Raw genomic sequence first — 9,022 nt, 5'->3', positions numbered from 1 at the left:
CAGGAGAAGGGGCAGGAACGCGACTTTGACGGGGTGGACATGGGTGTGTGGGTGCGCGACACACACCCTTTAACCATCGCGTCGAACGAACATCGGTCAGGATGTTACCCTTCTCCTTTTCCCTTCACCCTCCCCTCCATTACCTACCCCACTGGATTGCCACCCAACGGAAATCGTGCGCGTGAGTACGGCGGAGTAATGTTTTGAGAATAGCCGCTAGTCGTGTATTATTATTATTATTATTATTATTATTATTATTACTATATAGTCGGCAGTAGTTTGCGGACCACGTTTCAAACCGTACACAGTCGCGTCCCGGTCCTGATCCCGCGAGCCGCGTTCCAGACTCACAGACGTCGTCGGCTGTTTCACCTCCAATATACATCTCTTATTACATGCAATATTATATATGTGCACGGGTAAGTCGATTGCGTAATATGGTTCTCACATAATATAATTGTTCATCGATTTGTATTGTAGTATTGTATGATAATTATTGTAGGCATGGTATGAATAGTATTATGAGATATCGATGTTGTTAATTACGTATTATAATCACTAACGACTTACAACAAAATTATTTACGATTACGTGTGCAGCGTTAGTAATTTTTTTTTTTTTCCATTGCGAAATATTTTATTAACATTTTCAAAAAATACTACATAATATTATATAGATTTATACAATACGATAATGTGATTTTAAATTTCTATCATTTGTTTATGTCTTTAAAAACTTATAAATGCATATTGAATAATATACAAAAATATTTAATATAAAGAATAAATGAAAAATATTAATTTATTTTTATTTTTATTTAACATTAAAAACGATTAAAATGTTATCACACTAATATATCAGTCGGGTTTTTAATGAATACGAATTTCAGATATTATATTTTACAAAATAAATTCCGATTTTTAAGAAAATAATATTATTTAATATTCTTTTTATTATATTATTTGATCGTTATAATTTTATTCTTTATTAATTTCAACTTTTTATATAAATGTCCAATCTTATCCGTGTTAATTTAACTACAATAATAAACATAACTATCTGTGTAAAAATATTATACAATAGTGTATGGATATAGGTTTTAACCATGAGTTCTACATCAATTACAATCGTTTATCTTAATTTAAGTTAAAGTAAAATAAATTAAATAATTTAATGTGTTATTATCACGTTTACAAAATTTAGTGGTTAAAAATTATAAATTAGTACTAATATATATACTTATGGTTATGACTAGTTATGAGTTATAATTATAAAGATACTTTAAAATAATTTTATGGACAGGTAAACATTATTTATATTTAATATTTAGAAACATTTTAATTATTATTTAAAAGAAAAATTATGAATTTATTATGTGCGATAGTGTCATGTACATATTATATATTCGTATTTTTCCTTTATATCATATACACAGAATATAAAATTATTAATAGATTTTCAGGTAATATTATTTATACAAGAAGATTTGTTTTTATTAAAAGTTATACGTAATAATAACATCAAACATCACGTAATAATTCACATTTACAAAACAATGCAACTCAAATTATATACAAGACTTACATTTAATAATGTAATATTAGGTATACTTTAATTATAGAAAATAACATTATTTTACAGTTTATTAAATCATATTGTAATTTTTATGTTTTAAACGACACTTAACTCAAAAATTCTTACCCATAAGTTAAAATACTTAAATTAAATGTATCAACCTATTATTATACTAGGTATGATTTGTTTAACTTGTGATAAAATATACTCGTACTGGTTAATTTATCATAGATATTAAATTTAGGTATAGACATAAAAAACAAACAATAAATCTATAGATAGGTAATTTTACAGACAAATTTTTTCAAGCATTTTTTTAGACATAATAAAATATAAATAAACTATAAATCCAAAATGTGTATAAAATCGTTCTTAAGAAAAAAAAAAAAACATTAACATTAATTCAGTTAAAAATATTACATCGGATACAGCTTTCGCTTATATTTTATAATATTCACATCATAAATTATAATACCCATTTCAACATTATTAAAATTTAAAATATAAATATACTTATACATTTTTATACTAAACTAAATAAAAATTATTATTCTTTTTAATTTTAATACATGGGTGATTTCAGTCATTAATATTACTATTATTAAGTAATTAAATGGAGTTAAAAGAAAAATAATTTATATTTTTACAATTAAAATAATTCAGAATCAAAATAAAACTGTTAATATAACATAAATTTAAAAAAAAAAAGTAAAATCTTATCCATTTGAAAGACCGAATTAAAATATACTCTAACTAATAAATTTATTTTATTAAAATTATTTAAATACAATTTCATAAATTAATAATTTCATTAAATATATACCACAAAGAGAAGATGAATATTATGTATGTATAGAAAGATGTTTATTTCATTTGTGTATATTTTTCTTTAATTAAGTTTATTTTATTTTAGCCGGAAACATTTACTTTAATGATATTTTACCCTACAGTTAAATATCCCAAATAAATTCTCGCGGTAAAAATTTAAATTGTAAATTTCCATCAGTTTTTAATAATGATAAATGAAGTAAAACGTATGTTTAGTAATCATTATTCAGTTTCAATTTTAACTACAATAACATTTTATTAGTGGATATTTATCAAAAAGATAATATATCCACATGAAAAAAAATTGAAGAACAAAATAGGAAAATAACTGGTGTTTTATTTTTTCTAGGGACATTATAGGGAGCAAACATTATATTATTATACAATGGTGCATCACTAAACATTTTTACTAAACGATCATTTTTATTGCAAGTAACACGTTTTTCTTTTTCACTAATATCTTACTGGGATTAATTTTCATCATAAAATAGATAATATTATACCTGTCATTAAAATAATATGAAGTCCGTAATCACTGATGAGTTTGCAAGTGCAGTAGACGCGGAATTAACTACTTCCGTCAATTAATTAGTCAAGTGATGCAAAATTGATTATATTATTTACAGGATGTAAGACTATTATTTCTACACGATATCTTCTCTATACCTTTATGCTACAGATAAAATTAATCGCTTTCAATTTGTATTTCAATTTAGGTTTTTGTATAAAATAAAATATACAAATTATTAAAAATAACCTCACAGATAATTTATTTCATATATATTTTGTATATCGATGGCCCATTAAATCGTATCTTAAAATGTACAATTCAAATATATACTCTTACACTGAGTTAGATATTCAACACCCTTGAGACATGTTTTTAAATCTTTAAATTTTACAGATATAGGTGACTCTCCTTGACAGGTGTCACTTATTTATATATATATATAATGATACACATAGGCAATGCTGATGTCTCCATCAGTATATTGTGTGCAAAGTTGTAAACGGTCACCCATTTTCTGATTATTTTTTTTTATATATTATTTTTTCAACTCCTTCGTTGTTCGATAAGTGATGTTCTGTGTTGTATTTGATATGTTAATTTAATATTATTTAGTTATAATACAAAATAATATTATTAAAAATAAAAACAAAAAATAACTATATATTTAAAGTTAATTTTCTTTTTAATTCTCGTAGTTTAAATTTAAAATTTACTACAATGGTTTATTATAAACAGCAGGAAATATTTTTAAAAGATTAACAACAGAATTATGTTTGCAAAATATTAAATTTTAAAAAATTATCAAATTTATTATCCCCGTATAATCATGTGTATCACCTTAAGGTGAAAATTTCGTATCTTTTTGTTATTTGAAAAAAAATAAAAGATTACTCATAAGTTCAATACATATAGCAATTTAAAAATATCACAAATATATATGTACAATTTTGTTTTATAGAAATTATTCAAAGTTTTAATTTTGACGAAATTATATAATTAATTTAAAAAAATTATAATTTTTGTTATTATATTGTAAATCAAAAATAACAAAAATATTAACAATGAAAACTTGAAAATTTTCGTTATAACTTTTAAGCATACTAATATTTTTCATACACAATGCGATTTTCATTATATTTGGATATATTGTTAATATATTTTACAACCAATTATTCACACTATTGTACGTAGACATATTATAATAGGTATATAGTTACATATTGTATTGACTTATAAGTTAATATTTAAAAAACTAATAATATATTATAAGTTTTTATTATAAAAAGTATAAATTATTGTGATTATAATAGAAAAATAATTAAATTATAGTAACTTAAATATATTGGAAAATATCCCTACAAATACAGACCTGATCTCTGCGCAAAATCATTTTTTGCGTTATTTAAAAAAAAATACTATTTATATAATATAATATACACATGACTTATTTTAATTGATTTACAAAACTGTTAGTAAAATTATTGTAATTTTAAGTACAAACAAAAGTCAAAACTATACGAGTAAATAGTATACATAAATAGTACTAACTATTAAATGGAATGATTTTTGTTATAAAATATAAAATAAATAGGAAACAATACCCAATATTTAAACTATCTGCAGTAAATAAAATTAAAAATATATAAATATATAAAAAAAATATTTCTAAAATTGTAGATTGGATATATAATTAAACTATGGGTTTTTATTAAATTAAATAAAAAATAATTATGTATGGAAAGACAAAACAAGCATATTATAAAGTATTTTATTTCGCTTGTAAAGAATTGAATTCTAAAGACTAAAAGTATTATATTGGATTAAAACTTCATGCGGATTTCAATTTTAATTTAATCTTTTTCATCATTCATTGGATCAGATTGAAAATAAATTAAATTTGTTAATGCGTGATGTTTTTGGAAGATTTTAAAGGTAGTAAGTACCTAAGCTGTCAGCTGGCCCACACAATCTGATATATTTACCACCGATACCGATACACTGACAGTATACGTTCATCTATCTTATTATTCTGCATAGACTTTAATTTTTGCCGTCTTGACTTTTATTTCATTATCGCAAATATAAAACAGGTTTAATTTTACAAGAAACAAAACACCGACCTAAACATTACACACAAAAGATGGTTTAAATTTAAATCCTATTTTCTGGGTACAATTTATTTAAGTAATTCACGGGGAAGGGTATTATCAATAAATCGAAAATATGCCAAGTCAAATTAGGATATGATATTAGGTTTATAATCAAATATGTTTATGTTCTAAATAAAAGTTGTATCTGACATTGGACTGTATTTTAAAAAATCATGAAATTATATCAATCTTTTAACTGATTTAAAAAAATAATACTTTTAACTGATGGGTAGTCGTTAAGAGCATCCAAAATGTAAATACAATTTTTTTAATATATTAATAATTATACATCGGCAGTAATTTGGTCTACACACATTCACGCTTTCACTAATACATATTATTTTAATACAATTTCTTGAAAATGTATAGATAATTTACGAACAATAATTAAATTTATTATTATAATTGATTATATTCTACGACAATATATAACTCCCAACAATATTAAATTTATAATAATATAAATTAAACTATTGTGAAAATTGAAAAAAAATTAATTTGGTTGTCTATAAGCCCTTAGTTAAATGTACATTAAACGTTTATACTAATGAATATACGTATTTTAAAAATCTGTAATATTGTTAATACAATGCTTCAGTAATTGCACGGTTCTCTGGCTTTGCCCTAAAAATGATCCTGTAATGAAAAAAACACATATAATTTTAAAACCAATTGATCAGTTTATAAACCCAATTTTTTTTTCATACGATAATATAACGGGTGAATAGTAATAATAAACGATTATATAACACATAAATAATCAATAATGAAATATATATATATATAAGTAATTCGCTGAAAATAGGCCATTGGAATAAAGACAATTTTTAGATTTAAAAAAAATTACTTATTATAAGCATTTATAAATAATTATTGTGGCTTACTTTGTGAATGAAAATAACATATCGAATATGTTTTTAAAGTAATTTGTTTATAAGAAAAATATTTAGTAATGTATTCCTTATTTATTATGAAAGTGTTTTTGGTATCACTCAATAATTAACACTTATGGTCATTGAGATAAATTATTTTTTTTTTTAACAATACAATTAAAACGAAATATTATGAATTATTATATGAGTGATTATAGTTTAAGACATTAAACTGTTTAAGTAACAATGATTATTATTTTTATATATTATCCTATAATACGTATAACCAACACGTTTTATTTATTTGTCAGTGAATGAACTGCACTCGGAATCAATTTTAGAACTCAATAATACAACGCTTTCAGATTTAAAACTGCAGCACAGTAATCTGATACATCAGCCTAAGTGGTATCTTCGATACGCAAAGTATATTCGGATTTTGTGTCTATTATTCTTTCTAGTGTCTATCAAAAGGCAGAGTGAGAAACGTGTCCTTGTTCCGAATTTGTTGAAATCAAGAAATTGAATATCAAATTTAACAACAAAATGTTTAAATAATAAGATGTAAACAATATAAAAATATTGTTTCGTAGAATATTTCTTGGTTTAATAATATATAATATATATTATGTATTGTATATATTATGTATGATGGTCTGTTAAACGTTAAAGGTAACGCGAAATATTTCGAAGTAATAACCCTAGTATCATTTAGGTTTTTGTTTACTGCGTAAAATAGTTAAAAAATTTATTTTTTTCGATTGTACTACTTTTTTGAGTTTAAAATCGAATTCAATTAATTTTTTTAAATAACTATGTCGTTTCTACCTTAAAATTGACATATTATTAAAAGCGAGTTAAATTGTTGATTTATTTAAGTTATATTTATCGTGTTAACAATATATAATAGACAATATGACAAAGTTTCAGTGATTTTGTACTTATGACACCAATGTCAATGTGCACCACATCTGAGCTTTCAAGAATATCATACAAATTTAATTGTAAAATTTTATTATATGAATTTTTGAAAAATATTACACGCATAAATTGAAAAGAATTTTGTTATGCTGAGTAATATACGCTCCAAAATAAATAATAATACATATTTAAAATAAAAATCACACACTCATCCTGTATTAAAATATGTATACAAGTATAAATAATAAATACAACATATTTAAATATATTATGTTTCAGCGATAATAATTTATATTCGTGATATATCCATTATCCGATACTAGAGGTTTAATTGACGTCATACTACAGGTTATTTTTAGCATTTATACCGAACATAATCAAATTTTTTTTATTATTATTATTTATATAATAATCAATTTTTAATATTACTACCTCATTCAATTACACTATATAACCCATAAGAAGTTTATTTTATAATTTGTTGATAGGTACAGTAGATCATATTATATGCACACTTATCATAATAACATAAGATGTTTTTCCAGTTATAAAAACATTAAATGATTATAAAAAACTAAATAATTTCAGAAAGCCCTTTACACAATTTTTGTACCTATAGGCATAGCAGATAATATCATAATATCACTATCTACATAAGTCCATACATTTGAATTGTAATAATTTATTTTTGTTTTGACATACATATTATATATACTTATATGAATGGTAGATCAAACATTTCTAATTGCGTTGAAAAACATGTTTATTTTTTCCGAATTCTTAAAAATACTACCGCCATGATTAAAAAATGAATAATGATATATAAAAAAAATAATAGTAATAATAATTACACGAAAAAAGTTTATTGTTTATACGGTTTTAAGGATAAATAACGCACTATATTTGATAACAAATAAAAACTGCGTTATGGAAATCATTAATATTTCTCACTTCCTCGTACAAACAAAACATAATAATGATAATATATAATATATCGTATAGAACGTGTCGAAATATTAGTTTGTGTGTTATGCTCGTGACGCGTATAAACATCGTGCGGAATATAAGTATTGTAGGTATATATAAATAGGCTTTGATTGACACGGCAATGAGAAATCTGCAGTGTGGCGCGTAAGAGTTAAAACTAAGTATTAATTTATCAGAAAGGATATTATATACGCGTGTACACTGCAGCGTGTGCGTGTATGTGTACGCTTCTTACGACCGCGATGGGGGTGGTTGAGATTTCTATAAGAGCTTTACTGCCATACACGGCGCGTATAATTTATTTGGCAATGGCATTCACCGAGACTTACCACTCGTACCTAGACCGCGATTGGCGCTCGTTGGCCTCGTTTTTAAAAGCCATTAATCCTCCAGTAGATTTCCCGCAAAACATCGAATCGCGGCCGTACCACACACACACACACACACACACAACACGATAATATGTGGACCAGTGGAAATAAAATATTCTTCTCGATTTGTCTCATCAGAAATCTTTTTGCCGGCGTTCTTTTTCTCTTCTGGCTCGTCTACAGCCACCACCACAGCCCAACCATTACTTATACGCGTAGACAGACGGCATATCGTGTATATATATATATATATATATACATACCATATTTTATATCGTGTGTATACTTTGCTAGTTTATATTGTTATAATATATAAAGGCCGGGTCTACACATATTATATATATATATATGTATTATCATACGTGAGGTCGTGAGAATAGTCGCAAGCGCGTATAACATATCACTTATCTCACATTGTACTATGAACACCGGTTAGTTCATCTATCACTCGGTCCGACGGACGATTTGACAATCATAAAAATTGTATTATCCCCGTAGTATAGGTATGAACGTTGTGCGTACGTGGTTGTACAAAGGTCAATAAATTGGATTTATAAATGGAAATAAATATTGTACGCGGAGAAAATTGTGAAATAATAGAAGTGGAGTTCATAAAATCACATTACAGAGCGATACTTTTAACGGTATAATGTCGACAAGTATTTGAATTACATCAGAAATTTACGTAACTATGTATCGTATTTTTATAGATTGTTTTTTTATTTTTTTGTTTTTAAGCATTTGCATTTCATATAATATAAGTAATAAAGTTGATTTTTAACTTTGTGCACCAGTATGCCTACCTAC

At 24.6% G+C, this 9,022-nt stretch overlaps 1 protein-coding gene across 1 annotated transcript in view; it reads left to right on the top strand.

The window, feature by feature from the left end:
• The first annotated feature begins 291 nt into the window (after positions 1–291).
• The window catches only part of LOC113552761 (diacylglycerol kinase eta-like), a 29,651-nt gene continuing 20,920 nt past the window's right edge, over positions 292–9,022 (top strand). Inside the window, exon 1 of the mRNA XM_026955672.1 lies at positions 292–419. The gene's annotated coding sequence lies outside the window, so the exon portion shown is untranslated. The remainder of the gene's footprint in view (positions 420–9,022) is intronic.

The sequence above is a fragment of the Rhopalosiphum maidis genome, chromosome 2 (assembly GCF_003676215.2).
Source record: "Rhopalosiphum maidis isolate BTI-1 chromosome 2, ASM367621v3, whole genome shotgun sequence".
NCBI classification, from domain to species: domain Eukaryota; kingdom Metazoa; phylum Arthropoda; class Insecta; order Hemiptera; family Aphididae; genus Rhopalosiphum; species Rhopalosiphum maidis.
This window is presented reverse-complemented; position numbering and strand designations above follow the sequence as displayed.